Genomic DNA, 23404 nt, shown 5'->3' with positions numbered 1-23404 from the left:
CTAGGGAGTAAAAGTTGCCATAATCATTTTAATGTGTTATTTTACTCTACTCATCCAACACCAAATTCCTCACCCATAGTAGTATCTTTTAAAAATTCTGATATTTGTCCTTGGAATATAGATAATTTGTTTTTTAAGCATAATAAAATACTTTGTTGAAAGTTTAACTATGGAAAATAAATATAAATTCTTTTCCTTCAACAAATTCATTGTAGATATGACGAAAATCTAAATTCTGGGTTCACAATAAATCAAAAGAAGTTAAATTTTATTGCCTCACATTAAGGCAAATCCATTATAACTTTGTAACATTCTATGCTCATGTCTGACATAATCACAGGGTCAGATCTTCATGTATTAAAATAATATAATGTTACCAGTTCTTAATGAAACAATTCTCCAAAAAATTTGAAATATAATCAAAGGTCTCTGAAACAAATATAATATTTAATTTGAGGGAATTTCTTCTATATTATAGATTTTTTTTCCTAATAATTTTTGAGAAAGAAATGAATATTTTACTCTTATACCTGTTTCTGCTGCAGCTGCAGCCACTGTTACATGTATAAGCAAGAAACAGAGAACTCATTGCTAGTCATAGTTAAAAAGGAGCTCCTATAATGCTAGAAAACACACACACACACACACACACACACACACACACACCAGAGGTGATGTGATGTGTACCTCGAAGAACTGTCATTTATCTATTGAAGAAATGGACAGAGAAACAGTATAGTGAGCCTGCTAATGGATATATATATATATACAATGTATTTGGGGAAAGGCAATGGGGGTGATTAGATATTGGGGGTTGGAATTAGATGGGGATTTCTCTGTGTTAGAGGAAAATATTAAGGTAACACATGTGGAGAGAAAAGAGAAGGCTGAAGAAGTGGGCAAGGGCCCTATTATAAAGAGTCTTATTTACCAGCATAAGGATTTGGATTTCTGAAAAGAGAGATGGAAATGTTGTAAGCAGGGATGATATGCTTTTATTTTAGTTAGAAGACAGCTTTAAAAGAGTTAAATCTATAGAAGTGAAAACTAATGATAAAACTATATTAATAGCCCAGGACAAAGATATTATCATTTAAGAGGCAGGGGCAGATATGAAGTACACTCCTATAAAATTTGTTAGAGGAGACTTGAAGCACAAAGGCATGTTTGGGAATATTACTTTGGGAATTATCTGCTAATAGGAGTAAATAGAATTAGGAAGGTCACAAAATCATCTTAGGAAAATACATACAAGAGCAGTAAGGTGATAAAAAGAATCTTGAGCAATATCGATATTTAAGGGATGGGAAGAAGAAATAATGTGAACAAGGGGGAACTAGAACAAAGGGACGAGAGGTAAAGGAATGTGGATAATGTGAAACCATAGACTCAAGCTTCAGAGGTTTATGAAGGAGGGAATGGTATAGAGTGCCAAATATAGAGGAATCTGAGATAAAGACTGAAATGTTTTTCATTGGCAAATATGAATCTCTGATGAATTTAGTGAGCAAAGTTCCATATGCTAGTAAGGGCAGGACCTTAAATATAGTGGTTTATGGAATGTATTGAATGAGTAGGACAAGCATAAAATTTACCATCTAAATCAGAACACTTAAAAAGTAACAGTAAGAGTTAGCAACAACTTCAGCAGGTAAACAGATACAACCAAAACTATCATACCTAAGGTTACTCTAGAGATGTGGAATCTACATTGTTGAAAAGGGTAGATGATATAAAGGAGGAGAATAGATAGTATTCAGACAGAAATAGAGTCAGGAAATTATTTTATACAATGAGAGCAACTTGAACATGTAATTGTATCTAGAAAAGTAAAAAAGAAATTCAGAATTTTAGAGTCAATTGACACATGGTCACAGAAATGTCTGAAGGCAGAAATTGTGGAAATTTAGTCATGCAGAGAGGAAACAGAGATAAGGTTCTACTGGCAGCAGATAACAGAAATAATCTCTATAAACATGAATCACAGACAGGATTAGCATTCAGGAGCTGATCAAAGCAGAGAAGCTATGTAGGTAGGTAACTTACTATTAAACAGAAGATTGTATTCCCCATTATGCTGGCTATGAGGCAGTTTTACTGATTTAAACTTTTTCCATCTTGAGAAAAAGTAAACACTTGAAGTCAGGGTCTTAGGCAGTAGAGAACAGGCAGAAACTAGTGTAAGCACTCAGGCCACGGAAAAGACAGAAACCAAGTTAATGCAATGGTGATATGTTACAACAGGGCAAGTCACATGATAGGTTTTGTTGGAGACACAATGTGTTGAATATATACATAGTGACATTTTATATTTTTAGCACCTATTAGTGCTGAACATAATTAATGTTTATTGTTATCACAATATATCAGTATCAAGAAATTCCAATTACTCAATATGGAAGGCTGATTTATCAGAATAGTATGTAGCTGTAGGATTTAATTTTTAAAGATGCATGTTTATAATGATGTGGGGGAAAATAATATTTAGCCTCTCTTGCTTAGTTATTTTTTTGATTCATCTTTTGACATAAACAAATGAGAATGCATAAAAGAATACTGACAATCATAAGCTTGTATTCTATGTAATCTCGGTGTATTCTAGATTCGTGTGTGTAGTGTGTTTATGGAGAATGTGTTTGTGTATATTGCCATCCAATTCTGTAATTTTACAAAAAACATTCTTTGTTATGTTTGCTCAGGTATTCTTACGTGCAAAGATTTCTCTCCCATATCTTATCTAGATAAAAAAATTAAGAAAAGTAAACTTTGTGTTTTGTAGCATTACAAAAATAATTTTAATCAGCACTTCAATGCTTTAGTAGTGGAATGAGAATTTACATTGTTTTAATGACTACACAGCATCTGAGCTCTTGTAATGTTTCCATATGAAAGGGAAAAATCTTGCCAGAATAATATATATTTAGTGTTTCTCATTTGGTAATCAGGTGAATGACAATTTATGATTAATTTAGCCTTAGATACCACTACGTATTTTACTATATGGAGGTTCTTCTTCAGTTGTATAAACACCTTCTAGTAAAAAGTTCTTAAAAGTATAGCAACAATTTTAAATATTGACTAATAGTATTCATTCCTCTAAGTTCATTTTTAAAAGTGATAGTAATAATAACAGCCTAGTGAAAATAGCAACTGATATGTGTTTTAACATCTACTGTGTACCATATGTTAGACGCAGCAATTTATGTGTCATATGTTACCAACCACTTCAAAACACTATGACAGATGATTCATTTCGTTTACTGATGAAGAAACAGAAGTTAACAACATGAGTAAGTTGCTCAAGGTCACAGAGCTGGTTAATGGCAGCAGATGGGGTTTCAGCTTCTGTTTGTTTGACATCAAAGTCTGAGCTCTTAAGCACTGTCATAGACCTCCTGGTTTTTACCCTGAAAGGTAATTAATGTTGTTTCATGCTTTATATTTTTCATTTTATCTTCATCAACTCCCTTTTCTATGTCCATAGGTCTGATCCAAACCACTTTCTGCTCTTGCATTGCGTAACTGCAAATATGAATGCTGCTGAAGTGCCTTTTGTATACAGCCCATCTTTGGTATATGTAATAAAAGTAAGTGACTATCTAGTGGCTTGCTGTCCCTAAGTGGGGGCTAATATTCTAGCCAGGATGCTTTTACCCCACAAACACAGAATGACAGCCCAGAGAGAAGACAAAAGGTTAAAAAGAGAAAACAAAATAAAAAGATGCCTTGCAAGTTTCTAAGTGAAGGAGAAAAAATTTGTGTGGAGGGTCAGCAAAGTTCATTTCTCTTCCTTTTTTTTTTTTTTTTTTCCTGTGTGGCCTGATCTACCAACCATACACTTTGTGATTTAAAATAAAATAATGTACAATAGTCCCTTTTCTTTTAAAAACTCTTTCAAATTGGCAAACACCCATTTGGAATGCTAGGCACATTCTGGTCCTTCTACACTGACATGAGGTTGGTACTTGTCCAAGAAAGAAGAAATAGTCTACATTTTCTACACAGCCACAGAAACTGCACTCCTTTCCGAGAAAATCTATCTTTATAGCTAAATAGTTAACCCTGAAATCTCTAGTTTGACTCAAACTCCCAGATTCATGAGCATACAGTCTAAATAATGTTGGCAAATGTTTAATCATGTCCTTTCAATAGAAATTAGAAAGATAAGTAGTGAGATTAACTGCCAGGTGAGTTTTAAGATAATTATAATGAACATTGTAGCCACTCTTTGATATAGATAATTAAAATAAGTGGGCTCTTCCTTTTATGCTTAATATAGTCATTCGGGTGGAAGGCTTAAGGATATGTCTGCCTAACCCTGTGGTGATCTACAGCTCTTGGCAAACACACACACACACACACACACACACAGAGACACACACACACACACATAAGTCATTGTTGACTTATTTGAAAAAAAACTCCAAAGGACTTTTATATGCCTTTTATATATACTAAGTCCATAACCTCGGAAGCTTTTTGTATAATTTGATGCCAATCCCACAGAAACATATTGTGATCCCACAGAAAATATTGTGATTTGCCTAACAGCTCTAATTTCCTTACTTCAAATATCTCAGTTCACAGATGTTTGTTGTGTATTTTTAAATTTTCAATACATTAAATTAAGGAAATAGAATTTGCTGGAGCAAAAGACTCAAGATATATATTTATTATCAAATTACTTAAAAATACATTCTTATATATAATATAATATCAAGTTGCTTTATAAAATATGTAATATATAATATGCATATATTATTAAATTGTTTTAAAAGTATATTATATATTATTTTGTATATAAAATATAATATACATATATTATCAAATACTTTCAATTACAATATTTTTACCATTATCAAATATATTTATTTAGCAAATATATTGTATAATATATTGCAGTGTATTATATTATTTATTATATCATTGTCATATATATATTATGTGATATATATCTATCATAATTAGCACTTTCATAGTTATGATGATAAATATATTTTCATATGCTTATTTTGTATTTATAGTTTTTCTATATTAATTGCATGATTATAAACTTTGCTAATTTTTTATTTTCCCTCTTAATCTTTTTTTTATAATACATTTTAAAATTTTTTTATTTACATTTTATTTTTGGCTGCATTGGGTCTTCGTTACTGTGCATGGACTTTCTCTAGTTGCGGCAAGGGGAAGCTACTCTTCGTTGCAGTGTGGTGGCTTCTCTTTTTGCGAAGCACGGGCTCTAGGCATGCCGGCTTCAGTAGTTGTGGCGCGTGGGCTCAGTAGTTGTGACTCGCGGGCTCTAGAGCACAGGCTCAGTAGTTGTGGCACATAGGCTTAGTTGCTCCGCAGCATGTGGGATCTTCCTGGACCAGGGCTCAAACCTGTGTCCCCTGCATGAGCAGGCAGATTCTTAACCACTGTGCCACCAGGGAAGCCCCCTCATACTCTTTTTTTGGTATTAAAACTTTTGTTTTATATATTTTAAAAATATTTCCTCCCAGACTTTCATGTACTTTTTAACTTTGTGATTTCTCTTTGTGAGTAGATTTTTTAAATTTACTTAATGCAAATGAAATGTATTTAATTTTATTCAGGATATGAAGCAGGGTGCTTGAGTTATATTTTTTTCTAAAATGTATGCCATTTGTCCCAACATTTGTTGAAGCATCCATATTTTCTCCTGTAGGTGAAAGGTGATATTTAATATAAAGTTTATGCCAATATACTATTGGGTCTTTATTTGGGGATTATTTATTCTGGTCTATAGACTAATTTTTTTTTAAAAAAATTGATAATGACAAACATATTCAATTATGATTCACTCATATTACGTCTTAAACCTGGAAAAGTCAACTACCTGTTGCTGGGCTGCATCCCACAGTCCCAGAATATTTGTAACTGCCCAGCCTCAAGACTGAAGAAAGAACCCAGAGTCAGCAACAGAGACATCAACTATTTGTTGGACAGTGAATCTTACAAGTCAAAGATAAAGACCCAGGAATGACACCCCACCTTGTATGGTGGATGGCAGGCAGGACTCCACAGCAGTCTTTGCTACTCTAGGGAAGAGGAGTCTACTGGTTATAGGGGGAATGATGGCCAGGAGGGCTTCTTGGGTACCAGGGGAACTGTTGGAGGAACATATCGCCAACAACTCTTCAGGTTAGCCACTGTCCTGAGGACTGACGTATCTTGTTGATAACCCAACATAATGGGAAGCTTCCAGTCTGAGGACCAGAACAATCCTCAGCTTGGGGTTAGTTGATCACACATGCTGTTACTGACTGAATGCTAAGATCAGGAGGGGGATGCAATCATGTGAGTAAGGTGAAGGTAAAGCAAGACTTGGTTGGACAAGAGATGTACAAAGAGCAAGAGAGTAGGCATCTTGTGGAGTCCAATCATATACCTGTATTATTATTATTTCAACATTTTCTAGTCTGTTTTTATATCTTTACAGATCTGCGCTCTATGTATCCTCTAAACTTGACATTAGAGTTCACAGTTGTCCATTGCATTGCTTTTATTCTATTTTGATTTTCTGGAAATTATATTTACAAAATTTGGTCTAAAAATTTTAACTATATAGTTGTTATATAATTCAAAGAAATTGAACTTCATTCCAATAGAAACTATCTGCTAACTATCTAGGTGTTATAGTCTGAATTGTGATTATCCAAAATTCATGTTGAAGTCCTAACTCTAATTACCTTAGAATGTGACTGTATTTGGAGGCAAGTAAAGAGTCAAGTAAATTAAAATGAGGTCATACGAATGGGCCTTGATCCAATATGACTGGTGTCATTATAAGAAGAGATTAGGACATGGACACGAAAAAAGGGAAGGCCATGTAAAGACATTGGGAGAAGACAAGCATCAACAAGCCAAGGAGAGAGGCACTGGAAGAAACCAATACTGCCAATACCTTGATTTTAGACTTCTAGTGTTCAGAACTGTGACAACATAAATTTCTCTTGTTTAAGCCACAAAGTCTGTAGTACTTTGTTATGGTGGCCCTAGCAAACTAATACACTAGGATTTCTTTTCACTAATTATATAAAACTTTTTAAGTCATCATCTGTAATTTAAGGAAACTAGACTGAAGAGGTTCAAATTTCTTTCCCACATAAGTATATTATTTTACATTCTACTCAGATTTTCCCTTATCACTCACAATAATATGTTGCTAGTGTGATTAGGAAAAATAAGTTCCCCTTAATAAATATCAGACCTGAAGCACAGTCTCACCTTAATGAACTCAAGGTAAATGGGAGTGGGAGAGGGACTAGAGTCATAAAAAGACAATTACAGTACGTAGTAATGTGCCATAGCAGATAAATAAAGAGAAAAGGACTTTCGAAGAACAGGCATGGCAGTGGGTGTCATATGTACTGAAACTGGGGAGGGGATTGATATTACTTCATCAGATGTATGGAAATATGATGTACATAGGGGAAAAAAATCAAGAAGCTTCAAGTATAGTGTATCTAAAGAGTTGAAAAGAAAATGCATAGCTGGAATAAATACCACCCTTAGCTTTACTTAGTACGTTATGTGAAATCCTGCTGTAAAATATAAGAATGCTTAATTCAATAAAACAAAGAAATTTGAGGTTACTTAACGTATTTTTTTTTTTCAGTACGCAGGCCTCTCACTGTTGTGGCCTCTCCCATTGCGGAGGACAGGCTCCGGACATGCAGGCTCAACAGCCATGGCTCACGGGCTCAGCCACCCCGCGGCATATGGGATTTCTTCCCGGACCGGGGCACGAACCCGTGTCCCCTGCATCGGCAGGCGGACTCTCAACCACTGCGCCACTAGAGAAGTCCCTACTTAAAGTATTTTTAAATGATGTTTTTAAAAGAAAAAAAATTGATTCCAAGTACATGACATTCCAACTTACTCATTGAGTTTGCTTCAACCTGACTAAAGACCTTTAATATCATCCCATTCAAACAAGTGTTATTGTCGCTTCATCTGATTAATATTCCATTGCCATTGACCTTTACTACCTAAATTTGAGACCACCTTCCACATTCTGACTTATTTTAATGTTTTCTTTTATGAAAAACACACTATGTCAAATATTTTGTGAATATGTTATTTCTAGTACTTAAGGCAATCATGGGAAGTTAATGTTATTATCATGATAGAGTTCAGAGAGGTAATTCCCCTAGAGGTACACAGCATCCACATAACTTGGCTGGGCCGTGAAGACAATTATAGTCTTTCTATTGTGTCATGCTGTGTTTTACTTTTCTTTGCAGTATAAGAAGGAGCAGGGCAGAGTCTTTAATTATTTCAGTTAGGCTCCAGAATGAGGAACCATTTACATGTCTTCTTTTACTGTATACCATAAGCCAGAGCACTATCAAAATAAAATTTATACTTACATTGATATTTATAGGTAAAATATCAGCCTTAGAATGTAACGATACCAAAAAACTTTATTATAGCTGTAATACGAATGGAATAACAAGACAAAAATACTGAAAAACAAACTAAATAATTATCAAGATTAAGAAATAGGCAAACAAGTTGTATAAATAGAATTTGATTTCAATTGTTTTTCTCTAGGCAATTAATGCTTGCTTCACACAGTGAATGGTTTCAGTCATAACAAAACACACAAAATGATAGAACTGGTACTAACATTAGAAATCATTCAGGTTATCCTCCTCAATTTATAAATTAAAAAAAAAATGAAGACAAGTTAAATTATTTGTATAACTCAAAAAAATCTATAAAAGTACATGGCTAATTATTTCCTAAAACTTGTCTTCTGGCTCCTATTTAGAGTTCTTTTCATCACACATCACTGACTGTAGTTTTAGAAAACAACCAGAAAACCGAGAGTGATAAATACAGGATTTTGTTTAAATAGAAAAGAGAGAATTTACATCAAACACAGAAGGAAATTAAAATCTGTCATGAACATACATCAGAACATCTGATTATTTTGAGTAGGTAGACTACCATATGGCACAATCTTAATAAATGTTAAATCACACTAAGAATTGTAACAATAAGAGCAATGAATAACAATAATTAAAGCAATCTACCACTGACTGCTTCATTCACCCTGAAATTAAAATTTATGGGAGCCCATTATGAGGAAGAGCTGTGCAAGGGTGTAGAAAAATATTAGAATTATTACAGACAGCCATTTGTTAAATAGTTATCAAAACACTTTGCTCCAATATATCATCATGGTTTTCTAAAAATATTTCTTTGATTTGAAAATTAAGTCCTTATAGAATGAGAGATATCTACAGCACTTGGTGTTTTCTTCTTTGTCCCATAGGTTTTCTTGTGGGGATTTATGTGTTTAACATAGTTAACCTGGTCCCCATGGATGTTTGTGGTGGAGCCAGCTGAGGGGAGGTGTAGTGTTTGGAACAATATCATCCACAGATTAAGCAACTCTAAGCTCTGAAAGGAGACAGCACCCAGAAAATCAAAGCTACACACAAAGTGAGGAGTTGAGGGATTAGAAGAAGTGAGGTGGGTAGGGTGCTTTAAGGGAGCACATAGGTGCCTTGATACTGCCAAATGTTGAAAGAAATAAATTCTGAAAGTCATAGGGTAAGGAATGGAGACACATTCTAATGGCTAATTTTTCTTCTCCCTGAATACCCCATTATTTTTCAGTTTTACTATAAAATTTTCAAATGTAGCAAAATTAAAAAAAAATAGAATGAATGCTCATTTACCCACTATAGATATTTTGCCCTTAATATTTTATTAGTGTAATTGGTTTCCTCATATGTATCAATCTATTTATCCCTCTATCCACCCATCAATCCATTCTATTTTTGATGTATTTCAAAGTAACTTGTGGACCTCAGTACACTTCCCCTTAAATATAGCTGTGTATCTATTTTAAAAGGCCAGGTTTGCCCTCCTGTGGTAAAGTCTTTCCTCACTTAAGTTTAAAGTTCTTTAGTTATTTGAGGTTCTGCCATTTTATACAAATACAGCACAAAGTATTTGTTATAGGATATAACACTTTTCTTGGAGAATTTTATGAGCACACTGCAAGACTGTATTATTTTAGTTACAGTCAACTGTCTTGGCAGCCTATAATTGAGGATATGCATGGCACTGAAAGTTAAATAAGTGTTACTTTATTAACACCAATTATAAGGTATGAATATACTTTTACCAAGCTAATGAATTTTCTAAATGGTTTTACATCAACTTATTTCCTCAAAATTTCTATGAATGTGTTTTGGCAAAAACCTCAATTCAATTTTATATTTGAGGAAATTAAGGCAAGAAGAAGTACAGTTATATAATTATTTACCTCAGTGGTTGGAGAATCCAAGACTTTGGGCGAGAGCCTAGGTTATGTATAGTGGAAACCTGGAAATTATTCACTGTGTGTAAGGTAAGCATAATAAACTATGAATGTAAAAACTAAGTAATAAACATCTAACCAAAATAAAGAAATGCTCTATAGTTGTAGAAATCAGGTAATCCTTAAGAGAAGCTAGATTTTAAAATATTATATAACTTTTTCTTATAGTATTATGCACTTTTTCTTCTGAATATTATTTACTTGAATACAAATTATCTCTTCTTTATTAGACTATATGCTCACTCAAACTGAGCAAAGTAAAAGGAATTAATTATTTTTTGTCATCAGCTTTTAATAAATGTTTAGTATATATTTCATTAATTTTAATTTACCTGAACACAGTATTTCACATATTTTTTCAAAGAAATTAAATAATATGGTCAAAATTATGCAGGTAGTAAATTTTGGAGTCAGAATTTGAATGGATTCCTGTCTAATTTCACAGCTCTGAAATTGGTTCGTCTTGATATTTTCCTATGACTTATTCAGTCAAGCACTATACATTTTGTTTTGTATTTAAATTTTTTTTCTATATACCACAGAACCTGTAAGACTTCTTGTCATTAAATTCTGATTCTGCTGCTTGCTAGTTCTGGGACCTTGAGTACGTTACTTGAATTTCCTCAGCCTTAGTTCCTCATGTGAGAAACAAAGAGGATTTTTTCAATGTCAGAAGATTATAGTAAATTAAATGAGATAATTATGTCCAACTCCTGATATTCATCTTGTTCTAACTGTAGTCACAATATCTACTGAAGAACCTCACTAAAGATAGGCTCAGAAATTTTCTTTTTTTTTTTTTTTTGCGGTACGTGGGCCTCTCACTGTTGTGGCCTCTCCTGTTGCGGAGCAGAGGCTCCGGACGCGCAGGCTCAGCAGCCATGGCTCACAGGCCCAGCCACGGCATGTGGGATCTTCCCGGACCGCGGCATGAACCCACGTCCCCTGCATCGGCAGGCGGACTCTCAACCACTGCGCCACTAGGGAAGCCCCAGAAATTTTCTATAGATATATCATAGAAATATGATATCTTTATCTACTATTTTCATTTATTTTGTACTTCACTAGCACTTTCCTAATGTGAGAGTCTTAAAAAAAGCCTCTGTACACCTAAAAAATTATCTGCAATATTACTTGCCATATTCATATGTTAGCACATATTAATATTTATAGATTACAGCCATTTTGGTATAATCTTAATTACTTAAATCACATTGCTGTGCAAGTTAAATATTTTATCCAGTTTTCCTCCTTAGGTAGATATGATATTCTCCATATTACATGTGGGCAAGATGAGTAATACATGAGTTCATAATCAGCTATCAATACTATACTTTAAAAAATCAGATTATCTCTTCTAAAGTTCAACATTGTTCACATTACCACAACACTTTATGCATGCCACCACCTTTCCACTCATATTTTTACAAAGAAAATATTTGTGAACATATGTGTGTATTCAAACAGTTATGTGGAATCTTAAGAAAAGGAGCCATGGGTTTATCCCTTTTTCATGTTCAGTGCCTGGCATTTTGTCTTGAACATGATAAGCCCTCAAACAATAACTGTTGAAATGAGAAAAATTGAGAAGGTGGGGCACAAAAGAAGTTGCTCTTGTACTGTAATAGAGACATAGGACAACCCTAGATGGAGTAATGAGATTCAAGTAGGCCATCGTGCATAAGCCTTAAGGAGTAGGAAGTTGGGAGTACAGTGCGACATTTCTCAGATTTTCCCTGCTCTTGCACATACACAGCAACAGAATTTACAGATATAAAAAGGGACGCTGCAACCTGTCATCTCCTTGAATGACACTGTATTTTTAGTGAAAAAAGCTGTCTACAACTTTAACAGCACTGTAAACTCAAGCAAAAGTCATTCAATACCATTTTCAGCCTGAGTCTAATCATTTGTAAAAAGTTTGCTGTTCATAATAAACACCTATAAAATGAAAGTTTGTATTTCAAAGGAGACTTTAGGTTTCAGTGTGTTGGCTTATCTTCATATCCTCATGATATAAACACAACCTCTTTTTAAGATGTCAAAAGCCTATAATGATCAACAGCACAATGTACGTTAAAACACTTAGTTTCCACAGACCTTAAATAATATATTGTTACAAGGCAGAGTGTTCGTGCTATAGAATTTCATTAGCTGTATTACATTTATCTAATATATGGCTTTACAAATACATTTCAACATTAATTTAACCATGTAATAAATTCTCATTTGCTTTAAACACAAGGATATTTTATATGAAGTAATTTTAAGTAAATATGTTATTCTTGTGAGTATGATTGTCTATGCAAGTATTCCAGTGTTGGATTTCAGGTTTTCTGTCTTAGTATACTGAATACTTATAAATATTTTGATAGATATTATTAAATTCAGAAGACAATAAAATTGGGATGAACCTATGAAAAGATTGTGGGGAAAAATATTTGCAGCAGAGAGTTTTATACCCCTTTGTCAATTTTTTAAAAATAACTAATTTATTTTTATTGAAATATAGTTAATTTTCAATACTGTGTTAGTTTCAGGTGTACAGCAAAGTGATTCAGTTATACATAAATATATATTTCATTTTTCAGATTCTTTTCCCTTAAAGGTTATTACAAAATGTTTTTTTCTTATTGGGGTATAGTTGCTTTAAAATGTTGTGTTAGTTTCTGCTCTACAACGAAGTGAATCAGCTATATGTATACATATATCCCCTCCCTGTTGGGCCTCCCTCCCCCCCATCCCACCCATCTGGGTCAGGCATTTAATTTTCATCTGAAATATACTTTTGATACCCAAATGGTTTGGGAACAATTTGCTTTTCATGATAGGAACATTAAAGAGGAGACTGTAAAACTCTTAACTTCTTACCAACTCCATTTACTAGCAGCAGCTATATTAGAAAAAGGAAACACAAAAATCCCAACAACAAACTAGCTGAGAAATAAGTTTATCAAGCCCAAGAAAAGGAAAAGGTAAGTCTCAGCCCATCTCCCCCTCTAAGCAGCAACAATGATTCAGTCTCCCCAGTGACAACTGAGGGTCTGCCTTACAGCAGGATCAATGGGGTTGACTAACGCAGAGTGTCTTAGTCCAGCAATGAAACAAACAACACACACAGTACAAATATACATGCACGGAACAACTCAAATACATTCGTATATATGTATATATGCACATATATATACATATATATAAAATATATATGTACTGAGGTCTCAACTTTTAATAGTTATATAAACAATTTAGTTGTTAAAAATCATTAATGATAGCCATTAAAAAATTAAATTGACTAAGACAATGTATGTTATTGAGAGTATAAATTTAGATGTTTTTTTTTTGGAAAACAATAGACAATATCTACCTACTCTGTAGGTAGATACTATGTGAAATAGAGATTACTATGTGAAATAGAGATTACTGAAACTACTACTATGTGAAATAGAGATTACTGAAACTATGTAAGTGTGGTTCATAAAATGAAATAATAAACAATGAAATCCCCAATATTGTCACACACCATGACCATCCGATCACCACACAGCAATAGCAACAAGACATATTTTCACAGCTCATCTCAATTATTTTCTCTCTTACCTAAAACTGTCATGTGACAGCTATTCTGGTTAAAATTAGAATAAAATCCAAATTTCCTACATAAGTAAGACCACCTTACTTGAGCTGGTCTTTGTCTATATCCGTGACTTCATCCCTTCTCAATGACCATAATGCCTTTGCAACACTTACATTCTTTCACTTCCTGGAAAATCTCTTTCTCATTCCCATGTCATGTCATGTCTTTGCACATGTCTTTGTCCTGATACATTTCTTGTAGATCTTCATAAGTTTGACTCTTTCTCATTATCAGAATCAGCCCAGGTATCTCCCATAGAGGCCTTTTCTGTCAACCCAAGTAGATGATATTTCATTCCTTGCCACTCACTATCACATTACTTGCTTCTTTCTAGATGTTATTGCTTTCTCATATTATATAGTTTGTAGCTTTATCGTTGTAAACAATAGAGTGTAAGCTTAATGGTTCAGACACTTTAGATTTTTCATGGTTGAACTACACTATTGTGTTTACTGAGTATTTAATAAATATCTGTTTATTCATTCATTCAACACAAGTTTCTTAAAAGCCTATTATGTTCCAGGTACTGTTTTAACTTCAGGTGATACAGTAGCTTAAAAATAGAAGAAAAAAAAATTTCTGCCCTCATAAACATAATAGTGGTGAAAAACATGCAATTTTTTGAATTAGTGACTCTAGAAAGCATTAGCAAGGACAGGACGCAACAATTTTGAGTCTCTGTATATTTCCAGTTAATTTTTTTCTTCCAGTTTTATTGAGATATAACTGACATATAGCACTGTATAAGTGTAAGGTTTACAGCATAAAGATTTGATTTACATACGTCATGAAGTGATTATCACCAGTTTAGTGAATATATACCATTTCATATAGGTACAAAATAAAAGATAGAGAAAAATTTTTTTTCTTGTGATGAGGACTTAGGATTTACTCTCTTAACAACTTTCATATATAATGTACAGCTGTGTTAATCATATTTATCATGTCATACATTACATCCTTATTACTTATTTATCTTATAAATGGAAGTTTGTACCTTTTGACCACCTTCAACCAAATCCCCCTACCCTGACCCCCCCACTCCCCTACCTCTCCAACAATGGTAACCACAAATCTGCTCCCTTTTTCTATGAGTTATTTGTTTGTTTTGAAGTATAATTGGCTTACAACACTGTGTTAGATCTTGTTACAAAACATAGTGGTTTGATATTTCTATACATTTCAACATGATCACCACAATAAGTCTAGTTACAATATGTTACCACACAAAGATATTTCAAAGTTATTTAATATAATCTCCCCACTGTACATTTCATACCCATACCCATGACTCATTTATTTTGCAACTAGAGGTTTGTACCTCTTCATTTTCCTCACCTATTGCTTTCCTCTACCTACCCACCTCCTGTCTGGCAGACACCTGTTCTCTGTATCTAGAACTCCATTTATGGTTTGTTAAGTTTGTTCATTCATTTTGTTTTGTTGGACTCCACATATAAGAGAAATCATGCAGCATTTGTCTTTCTCTGTCTATGTCACTTAACGTAATACCCACTCGGTCCATCCATTTTGTTTTAAATGGCCAGATTGTATTCCTTTTTATCCAGTCATCTACTGATGGACACTTAAGTTGCTCTCATATCTTAGCTATTGTACATAATGCAGCTATGAACATAGGGGTGTATATATTGTTTCTAACAGTGTTTTTGTTTTCTTCAAACAAATACCCAGGAGTGGTGTTGCTGGATAATATGGTAGTCCAATTTTTATTTTTTGAGGAATCTCCATAATGTTTTCCATACTGGCTGTACCAATTTACATGCCAGCAGCAGTGTACAAGGATTCCCTTTTCTCCACATCCTCATCAACACTTGTTATTTATTGTCTTTTTGACAATAGCCATTCTGACAGGTGGGAGGTGATTGTTTTACATTAATTTTTATTGGAGTATAGTTGATTTACAATGTTGTATTAGTTTCAAGTGTACATCAAAGTGAGTCGGTTATACATATACATATATATGCTCTTCTTTAGATTTCTTTTCCCATATAGGCCTCTTGAGAAGAGTTCCCTGTGCTATACAGTAGATTCTTATTAGTTATCTTTTTTTTTTTTTTTTTTTCCGGTACGCAGGCCTCTCACTGTTGTGGCCTCTTCCGTTGCGGAGCACAGGCTCCGGATGCGCAGGTTCAGTGGCCATGGCTTACGGGCCCAGCTGCTCCATGGCATGTGGGATCTTCCCAGACCGTGGAAGACAGTGCAGACAGATCTTCCCAGACAGTGTCGTGTCCCCTGCACTGGCAGGCGGACTCTCAACCACTGCGCCACCAGGGAAGCCCTAGTTATCTATTTTATATATAGCAATGTGTATATATCAATTCCAGTCTCCCACTTTATCCCCCTTTTCCCCCTTGGTAACCATACATTTGTCTTCTACAACTATGACTCTATTTCTCTTTTGTAAATATGGTCATTTGTATCAATTTTTTAGATTCCACATATAAGCGATATCATATGATATTTGTCTTTCTCTGTCTGACTTCACTCAGTGTGACAGTCTCTAGGTTCATCCATGTTGCTACAAATGGCTGAGTAATGTCCCATTTTATATAAGTACCACATCTTCTTTATCCATTCATTCATCAATGGACATTTAGGTTGCTTCCATTTCCTGGCTACTGTAAATAGTGCTGCAATGAACATCGGGGTGCATGTATTTTTTCGAATTATGGTTTTCTCTGGGTATATGCCCAGGAATGGAATTGCTGGATCATATGGTAGCTCTATTTTTAGTTTTTTAAGGAACCTTTATACTGTTCTCCATAGTGGTTGTACCAGTTTACATTCCCACAAGCAATGTAGGAGGGTTCCCTTTTCTCCACACCCTCTCCAGCATTTATTGTTTGTAGATTTTGGATGATGACCATTCTGACCAGTGTGAGGTGATACCCCATTGTAGTTTTGATGTACATTTCTCTAATAATTAGTGATGTTGAGCATCTTTTCATGTGCTTTTTGGATATCTGTATGTCTCTTTGGAGAAATGTCTATTTAGATCATCTGCCCATTATTTGATTGGGTTTTTTATTTTTTTGATATTGAACTGCAGGAGTGGTTTGTATATTTTGGAGATTAATCTCTTGTCAGTCACTTCTTTTTTTTTTTTTTTTTTTTTTTTTTTTGCGGTACGTGGGTCTCTCACTGCTGTGGCCTCTCCCATTGTGGAACACAGGCTCTGGACACACAGCCTCAGTGGCCATGGCTCATGGGTCCAGCCACTCCGTGGCATGTGGGATCTTCCCAGACCAGGTCATGAGCCCGTGTCCCCTGCATCGACAGGCGGACTGTCAACCACTGCGCCACCAGGGAAGCCCTGGTCACTTCTATTGCAAATATTTTCTGCCATTCTGAAGGTTGTCTTTTCGTTCTGTTAATGGTTTCCATTGCTGTACAAAAGCTCTCATGTTTAATTAGATGTAAGTTGATATCTCATGGTGGTTTTGATTTGCATTACCCTGATGATTAGTGATATAGAGCATCTTTTCATGTGCCTATTGGCTATGTGTATGTCTTCCTTGGAAAAATGTCTAATCAGTTCCTCTACCCATTTTTTAATCAGCCTCTTTGTTTGCTTGTAATTGATGTTGAGTTGTATGTGTTTGTTGTATATTTTGGATATTAACCCTTTATCAGATATCTCAATTGGAAATATCTTCTCCCATTTAGTAGGTGGCCTTGTCATTTTTGTTTCCCTTGTCTGAGGAGACATAGCCAAAAAAGCATTATGAAGATCGATGTGAAAGAGATACTGCATATGCTTTCTTCTAGAAGTTTTATAGTTTCAGGTCTTACATTTAATTCTTTAATATATTTTGAGTTTATTTTTGTGCATAGTGTGAGAGACTAGTCCAGTTTGATTCTTTTGTATGTATATGTCCAGATTTATCAACACCACTTATTGAAGAGACTGTCTTTTCTCCATTGTATATTCTTGCCTCCTTTGTCATAGATTAATTTTCCATGTAAGTGTGGGTTCAATTCTTAACTCTCCATTCTGTTTCATTTTTCTATCTGTATTTTTTGTACCACACAATTTTGATTACTATTGTTTTGTATTATAGTTTGAAATCAGGAAGGATGGTACATTCAAATTTATTCTTTCTCAAGATTATTTTGGTTATTTGTGGTCTTTTGTGATTCCATACAAATTTTACAATTATTTGTTCTAATTTTGTGAAAAATTCCTTGGTATTTTGATAGAAATTGCACTGAATTTGTTGATTGCCTTGGTAGTATGGTCATTTGAATAATATTAATTTTTTCCAATCCATGAATATGGTATATCTATCTATCTGTTTGTTTTGTCTTCAATTTTTTTCATTAGTGTCTTGTAGTTTTCTGAGTACAGGCTTTTTGTATATTTGGTTAGATTTATTTCTAGGTGTTTTATTCTTTTGGATGCAATTTTAAATGGGATTCTTTCCCTTTTTTTTTTTTTTTTTTAAGTACGCGGGCCTCTCACTGTTTCGGAGCACAGGCTCCGGACACACAGGCTCAGTGGCCATTGCTCATAGGCCTAGCCACTCCGTGGCATGTGGGAACTTCCCAGACTGGGGCACGAACCCATGTTCCCTGAATCGGCAGGAGGACTCTCAACCACTGTGCCACCAGGTGAGCCCGGGATTGTTTTCTTAATTGTTCCTTCTGATAGTTCATTGTTAGTGTATAGAAATACAGTATATTTCTGTATATTAATTTTGTATCCTGCAAATTTACTGAATTCATCGATGAGTTCCAGTAGTATTTTGTAGGCATCTTGAGGATTTTCTATGTACAGGATCCTGTCATCTGCAAACAGTGATGATTTTACTTCTCCCTTTCCAATTTGGATTACTTTTATTGCCTTTTTTTTGCTTATTTCTGTGGCTAGAACTTTCAGTACTTTGTTGAATAAAAGTGGTTAGAGTGGGCATCTTTGCCTTATTCCCGATCTTACAAGAAATGTTTTCAGCTTTTCACGATTGAGTGTGATGTTAGCTGTGGACTTATTATACGTGGCCTTTATTATGTTGAGGTATTTTCCTTCTATACCCACTTTGTTGAGAGTTTTACCATAAATGGGTGTTGAGTTTTGTCAAAATTGTTTTCTGCATCCATTGAGATGATCATATGGTTTTTATTCTTCGGTTTGTTAATGTGATATATCACATTGAATTATGGATATTGAACTCTCCTTGCATCCCTGTGATAAATCTTACTTGAAAATGTTATATGAGCCTTTTAATGTATTGTTCATTTTGCTAATATCTTATTGAGGATTTTTCTATGTTCATCAGTGATATTGGCCTATAATCTTCTTCTTTTGTGATATCTTTTTCTGGTTTTGGTATTAGTGTGATACTGGCCTCATAGAACAAGTTAGGAAATGTTCCTTCCTCTGCAATTTTTGGAATAGCTTGAGAAGGAGAGATGTTAATTCATCTCTAAATGCTTGGTAGAATTCACCTGCAAAGAAATTTGGTCCTGAACTTTTGCGTGTTGGGAGATTTTATTTGTTTGTTTTGTTTTTAATAATTCAATTTCATTACTGGTAATTCACCTTTTCATATTTTCTATTTCTTCCTGATTCAGTCATGGAAGAGTGTATGTTTCTGGGACTTGGTCCATTTCTTCTAAGTTGTCCATTTTATTGGTGTATAATTGTTTGTAGTAATCTCTTATGATCCTTTGTATTTCTGTGGTATCCATTTAACTTTTAATTCCTGCAAGAGGCAATTTAATAGGCTTAGTTTAAGTTAGGTTTCTCAAAATTATGAGCAAATAGCTATAACCTAGCCAAAGAGTTGAAAAACATCCTAATTTTTATCTACTATATTTTTCTCCTTGTCTGCATGGCACGTATATACCTACATAGACTTTCTACATTGTCAAAGATATTCTGACCTAATATAATTCAACTATTATAGCTAGTCTCTAGAATCTATTTGTCTAACATAACTGAAACTTAATATCCATTGAACAACAACCCCATTTCCTCCACCTCCTGCCCCTGTAAACCACAACTGTATTCCTGTTTCTGTGTGTTTGACTATTTTAAATACCTCTCATAAGTAGAATCATACATTATTTCTCCTTCTGTGACTGGATTATTTTATTAAGCTTAATCCCTCCAGGTTTATCCATGTTGCCACAAATGAAAGGATCTCTGTTTTTAAAGGCTGAAAAATGGATAATTTTCTTTTTCTTTAATCTGTCAATGAACACTTGGGCCGTTTCCATATTTTGCCTAGTGTGAATAATGCTGCAATGAACTTGAGAGTACAGATATTTCTTTGAGACCCCTGATTTCATTTCTTTTTATGTACCAGAAGTGGAATTGCTGGAACATATGATGGTTGGACTGCACCCTGCAGGCCCACAAGTCCTGTGCTTACCCAGCTTCAAGACCGAAGAAAGAGCATGGAGGCAGCAACAGAGACATGAATGGTTTAATGGATGGGGAAACTTACATGTCTGAGTCAAGGTCCTGAAGGGACACGCCACTGTATGAGTCGGATGGCAGGCAGGACATGGTGGCAGTCTTCACTCTCACCCCCTTGGGGGAATGGGAGATTGCCAGTTATAGGGGGAATTATACCAGGTTGGCTCATTAGTTACCAGGGAAACCAGCAGAGGGGCACGTTCATCACCACCCCTTTGATAAGAACAATCACTAGCTGGGACCTGGGGAAAATATGTAGGAAGGTCCATCATGTGAGTAGGGTATAGATAAAACAAGCACTGGTCAAGCAGGGAAGGTACAGAGAGCAGCCATCTTGAGTGGCCTGATCATACAATGGTGTACAACATACTGCCTATTGTTAATGATACAGTTTTGTGCACTTCAAATTTTGCTAAGAGGGGGGATCTCATGTTTTCTTACCACACACACACAAAAACTAATAAAACAAACCAAAAAACAAAGAGACACAGGGAAACTTTAGGAGGGATTTTATGTATATATAAAAATCACTATATATATATAGTATATATAAAAATCACTATATATATATATATATATATATATATATATATATATATATATAAAAAATATGGTTGGCCAAAAAGTTCATTTGGGTTTTTCTGTAAGATGTTACAGAAAATATAAATATAAAACTATACATATCTATATACATATACAACAGTCTGTGTGTGTGTGTGTGTGTGTGTATAATTTTCATGATGGTGATGACTTCATGGGTATTTGCCTATGTCCAAACTCATCATACTGTACACATTAAATATGTGCATTTCTTTGTATATCAATTATATCTCAATAAAGCTGTTTAAAGGAAAGAGAAGAAAGTAATGCTACAGCAGGCACAATTTTTAGGTTTCCAATTGGAGGCATACCAAATTTCCTCAAGTCATTGCATCCAGATATAATGTAATACATTATTGTTGTCTTGTTCAGGATTCAGGAATTTTGTCTATTTTCCCCAAAGTTGTTTTTATCTGGGCTTACCTATCCTATAGCATGGTTATTTTTCAAGCTACAGTGAGAGCTATGGATTTAATACCACCATTTCATCTCATACATAATTTTCTGGGAGGGAGGTTCATAGTTCTTAAGGAACAGGAGGTAAATGTATGATCAAATGTCTTAAAGTTTAAACATGTATCCCATAAGATGATGGTGTAATGATCTAGAAGTGCCAATGGAGAGTGAAGAGAAAATCAACATCTTCTATCAGGCAGTATCCCAACATCAAGTGCTATTGTGTCTCAGTGGCAAAGTAGCTGGTTCTCCCTTTTTAATAATTATTTTACATAATAAACTAAAAGTTACAGGAAAATTATAGAGACTAATATAATGGACAGCCATGTATCCCATAGAGCATTCAAATACATGTAAACATTTTTTTTGCCATACTTTTTTCAGAGGCTCTCTTTTTTTTATAAGAAATATTTCTTGAAATTATATATATTGCTAAGTTGTCACCTCTTACCTTTCACCCCCATTCTACCTCAATAGCAACCGTTAACCTAAAGTTTGTGTGTAGCATTTTTATGCATGTGTTTGTATTTTTACACTAAATATACATATCTACAAACAACATACACTGCCACTTTGTGTGTTTGAAATTTAAAGAATTGTCATTATCTGGTATATCTGACTTTAATGTCTCCTTTTTTCCCTCTTGTGATTAGGCTTGATATTTGTCTACGTTAATGAAAATATATGTACTTTATTCAATTTAATAGACAATGGCATTGTATCTGAGAAACTTGTTCTTTATTTTTACATCATGCTTTTATAAATAAAGCTGCAGTAATAAAATATCCTTGAGTATGTCTCCTCATATTCAGTTACGAGTACTTCTCTAAAATGTGTGTCTGGAAATAGAATTTCTGGGTAGAAAAGTACAATTATTCTCTAACTTATTATCCTTAAATTTTCCAGATATTGCTCAAGTTTATACCCTCATTAATAATGCATAAAGTACTAATTAGTCAACTTTTAGTTGACTTATGTCAAACTGATGATTTCTTGCACTTTGGTTTGTGTGTTATGAGTTTAATTTTCATTCACCTGATGTGTATAAATAAACACCTCAAGCTAGATATATTGGTTTACTAAGGCTACCATAGCAAAATACCACTTACTGGGTGGCTTAAACAATGGAAATTAATTTTCTCACAGTTCTGGAGACTAGAAGTCCAAGATTAAGGTGTTGGTAGGTTTGGTTCCTTCTGAGGCCTATTTCTTTGTTTTTCAAAGGCTACCTTCTTGCTATGTCTATATTTTCTAAGAAGGAGGAAAGGAGGAATAATTCTGAAAGACTTAGTATTTAAACTGAAAAAGACTATTTCAAGTGATATCCTCTAAATTATTCAAGTGCCCTGAATTTATATAATGAGAGAAAATTAAACACTACTTTTAGATGTTAAAACAATCACAGTTGAAAAACACTGACTATAGAAATTGCCACAATTTTAACTTAAAATTGTCTTTCAAGTTTTATCAGCCATATTTTTTCATATTTCAATTAAATAATATGTTTTACTAAAGTGATCTAAAGATCTGAAAGGTGTCAATAAGTGGAAATGTGATTATTAAATTGCTAATTAAATGAACTGATCCTAAATAGCATAACCTCTTAACTGTTTATCTAGATTTAAATTTCCAGAGAATTTTCTTTCTTTCTTCCTTCCTTCCTTCCTTCCTTTCTTTCTTTCTTTCTTTCTTTCTTTCTTTCTTTCTTTCTTTCTTTCTTTCTTTCTTTCTTTCTTTCTTTCTTTCATCTTTCTTTCTTTCTTTCTTTCTTCCTTCCTTCCTTCCTTCCTTCCTTTCTTTCTTTCTTTCTTTCTTTCTTTCTTTCTTTCTCTTCCTTCCTTCCTTCCTTCCTTCCTTCCTTCCTTTCTTTCTTTCTTTCTCTTTCTTTCTTCCTTCCTTCCTTCCTTCCTTC

The sequence above is a fragment of the Lagenorhynchus albirostris genome, chromosome 9 (genome assembly GCF_949774975.1).
Source record: "Lagenorhynchus albirostris chromosome 9, mLagAlb1.1, whole genome shotgun sequence".
NCBI classification, from domain to species: domain Eukaryota; kingdom Metazoa; phylum Chordata; class Mammalia; order Artiodactyla; family Delphinidae; genus Lagenorhynchus; species Lagenorhynchus albirostris.
This window is presented reverse-complemented; position numbering follows the sequence as displayed.